Source organism: Pinus tabuliformis, chromosome 2_2, assembly GCF_031772625.1.
Source record: "Pinus tabuliformis cultivar Carrire ecotype Pingquan chromosome 2_2, CPIR1, whole genome shotgun sequence".
Classification (NCBI taxonomy): domain Eukaryota; kingdom Viridiplantae; phylum Streptophyta; class Pinopsida; order Pinales; family Pinaceae; genus Pinus; species Pinus tabuliformis.
In genome coordinates, this window is record NC_142300.1 from 1,020,680,529 (window position 1) to 1,020,684,924 (window position 4,396).

The following is a 4,396-nucleotide window of genomic DNA, read 5'->3' on the forward strand; positions in this document are numbered from 1 at the left end:
TGCATAGGTTCAAAGGTTCTTTCCAAGGCAAAGGGTAGCGAGATGAGGGTTACGAGAAAACCCCCCAACTACCAAGAAGGAAGACCACTCACCGAGGATTAGACTTTATGCCTTAAACACATTCATTGGAGAGCCGAGAGTCTCTCGCTCAAGCCCATGGGTGGAGGTTGTAGGTAGTGGGGCTTAAACAAATGGCTAATCATGCATGGATAGGGTTGGCTTTCTAGACTACTTAGGTTTTACTCCCACTAGAAGGGGTGGCTTTTAAGAGCTATGGCAGGGATATATAAGGGTTCTCCCTCCAAGGTGGTAAGGGCTCTTTCCTCTCTTCATTCTGATTTCGATCCAATGATTAAAGAAAATCCTTCTATTCTATTCTAGGAGTTCCTCCTAAAGTTTGTACGACCTAATGTAGGATGGTAGAAAGAATATAATTCAGGAAAGTATATGGTCCGAACAAGAGAATGTATTATAATCCTGTCTCTTATAGGTCCTGATCTTATGGATCTCATTCTTTCTCGGGGTAAGTTTCTCCATGCCATCAATCGAGTACTTCGAAGGTCTTCTCATGAAGTGATTATAAATCCCATGTTTATTCCACATCCCTATCGAACAATCGAGAGATGAACCAATTCCATCCACAGCTTCTGCTTATAAGGAAGGCTCAAATTGTCCTGAACACTTTTTGATTCCAGTTCCTGGGCTCCCTCGAGGTCTAAGAAGTTCGTGCAGGTAAAATAGAAAGATCAACCCCTCGCTCCCTATGTGGGGTATTCTTGGCTGATGTAGTGTTAAATTTTAGTCTGAGGATGTATAAATAGAAAGGTAAGGTGTCTAATCCCACCGACCTGAAAAATGAAATATATGGTGCAATAGTGATGAAAATCTTCTTCCCTTCCTTCCATAGAATGTGAGTATGGGTAGGGCAGGGATAGAAGTAAGAGTAAGAATAAAAAAATAAAGGTACATCCAATTTCAATTCTGACTCATATTCATGACTTAATGGTTGTCGGGCAACACTCCATGTCGTGAAGTTCAAGGTTGGTGAAAGAAGAACATATCCTTCCTCGCTTGGCTGCATTGTAGAGTAAGTCATGTAAAAGTGAAAATATATCCCTCATATTATATACATAATAAATCATATAAGGTATATGTTCTGAAGCCACATCAACTTGCTTGTTCAATGATTGATTCCGTGCTCCACAAGTACCAGGGGAAACAAGTTTAATTCTAGTGAATTCAAAAAAGAATCTGATAGGGGGTGTTTCTTATACTAGAACATGTGGTTATCATGGGTCTAGGTGCCCATATTAGTTGTTCAAAAAGGAAATTCTATTAGCGCAAGTGTGTGACTAAGAGCATTTCTTTCAATTCCCACATCATTTGATCTAATCTGGCACTTCTCTTGGTCTTCCAGATTCCCTCCCTTATTAGCATGTGACTAGGGGTGGCTGTAAATAGAAAGTGTGTCTCTAAGGTGGTATAAGGAGGTAAGGTATCATGATTTCCAATTCCCATGATCCAATCCATCCTCGATAAAATCTCTCCTCTCCTCCCCGATGGCATAAAGTCCAATAAGGTCCTGTAGTATTCTTACTTGGTCTTCTCATTCTGTTGTAAGGCATGTAGCTAGTTCTATCCATAGAAAGTCATTCCTTTCCTTCCAGACAAGTTTATAGTCTTTCCAAGGTAAGGTATAATGGAGTGATTCAAATTCCTGTGGCTATTAAACAATCAAACGATTAAACAATTCAAGATTTTGCTCCTTTTCTATTATATTCTAGCAGCGCCTCCAAAGATCTAATTCTATAGGGCCTACTTGGAATACCTCACCAAATGGAGCCTCTCCATCCTAGGTAAGTTTTGTAAAGATTCTCCCCCCAATTTTATTTTTGTTATACTGAAGGATTGGTACTCCATCCCATCATCATAGGTTTTTGATAGTACTAGAAGGGTCTAATAACAATCCCTCTAAAGTAAGACGAGTGTGAAAGGATAATCTATGTGGTTTTGGGCATCAACAATATATGTCCTAGAAATGGAAAAGTTGTCCTATTTATCAAAATTAGGCTCCCGAAAAATGTACGAACAATAATCCACCAAATAATATCCCTCCTATAGTATGAAGCATGCCGTGTCCCATAATATAATTTCGATAATTAGATCTACCAATACATATCCATCTAGGAGTAAAAGATCTGTGAAATGTCAAGATCCACCCACACAATCATATGTCAGCTACACAGCCATGGCCATCGATATACTCTTCCACCCATCAAATAAAGCCTTCCCAACGGGGCTTTAAGATTTTCCATAATCCAAAGTAATCTAGCATAGTGACACAAAAGTTAAAGATATAAGCAGGTAAAGGTAAACCCCATATGGGTACGATACCACAGGAGCATGCATGTGACTAAAAGTGTTTGGTTGTTATTAAATAAAACCTCCATTGCCCCCTGTCATATGATATAGTAATCAAGACTATCCATGTTGATTTCATAATGGAATGACTCAGAGGCTCTGAAAAGCGACTGTAGATCTCTAAACCAAGTGGTTAGCATAGGTAAAGAATCATCTATCGGGTGATCTTAAAGTCAATTCTCCCTAGGTAAGTGGATTATTGAGAGCCTATGAGGTGATTTCCCGTCAAAGAAATCCATCCATCCACACGGTCTGGGTAGGTTGGAAGAACTAAGATAATATAATGTTCCCTAAAGGAGTAATCCTCATCTGTCCAAGAAAGGTGTGAAGGTATAGTCACTCGGCCTAAACCTCTGTACGATAGTTGAGGGGTTGGTCATCATCCCGATCTCACTCTAATTTTGAAACACATGAAGAGATTCTTTTTCAGTGGATAAGAATCTGAACCTTCAGGCCGAGTGAAAAGAGTGAGTCACCTCGAACCAATCTACGTTCGTTTTCATGAACATGTGGATAACGATTAGTTAGAGAAGATCCCTAGAACATCATTTTCTTGAGCTCTAAATGAAGGTATGGGTCAGGTCATAATTGAATCACTAGATCATCCTTATACTCTCAAGATCTAATGGATATGAAATTGGACAAGGTAATGCCTTAGAAATTCGGAGGATATGGGTATGTATATTTATCTTCACATAGATATGTTGTTGAAGTTAGAGGCTCTGCAATTTGAGATAAGGTGTAATATCCATTGGCCAGAATGTTTGTTATCATATGATCAGGCAAATGATATACCTCAGTTCACCCCACCCATCGATCAAGTCCGATTTTCACTTGGACACCTTTGCCAACTTTCCAACAAACTAGTTAATGAATTGATGGAAGGGCATCACTAAGAGCTTTCTAAAACATCGAGACTTTTTGTGGGATTTGGACACCTCGACCAATCCAGTAGAGTCTGGCTCGATAGATTTTGATCAAATAACCTCTGTCCATAATCCATTGGAATTTATTATCCTCCATACACTCTTGGCTACCAAGGCATAAATAATAATATTTTTTTGAAAACCTAGCCCCCTTGGGATTTTGGGAGAGCAAATTTAATCTAGTTAACCAAAGGCAATCCCCGTTTCTCCCTACTACCATGCCATATCAATTAGAAAATGAGCCATTGAATCTTGTAAAGAATGTCGTGAGGGATCAATGATAGTATTTACGAGAAGACATGTTGTGCTTCTAACATTGTTTTAACTAGAACTAGTCAAACCCATCTTGATAACCAATGGTTACACTAGTGGTGAATATCGTTCTCCATTTTCCTTATAAGACAACTCCAATCACGCTTTCGATAATCATTTGATTTTAAGAAAAAGCTTTTTTGGCTCGATAATGAGATCTTTACCCATAATCTATTAAGAACTGCAATATATATATATATATATATATATATATATATATATATAGGTTCTCTAGAAAGGTGGGAAGAAGGTTCCACAGAAAATCAGATCTGGCTTACCTACTAGATTATCGGCACTAGATGAAATAAGAAATCACATAAAATAATAGGATTATAATTTAATAACTAACTCCAAATATTGGACAAAAATACTCAACAAGAACATTATAACACAAATTGAAGCATGAACTATGCATTCTAACAATGAGTATGTTAAATAATCGACTTTATTTTTAAAAGTAAAGATTGTAAGCCAAATAAAACTAGAAGTGCTAAAAGAAACTATTTGGAATTGCAACTATAATGGGAGTTAATTCTTCATAGAAAACATAGAATAAAGGAATTTTTTCAAGTTTGTAATAAGAAATCTTCAGAAGAACTTAATTGATTCACAACATTATAATACACAAACTATAAATTGTCACTGTAGTTTCAAAAGAGTAACATGGGACTGATGAATAAGAACAAATTTAAGGGTCGATGGGCCAAAGGAAAATGTGTCAAATTGATATATAAAAA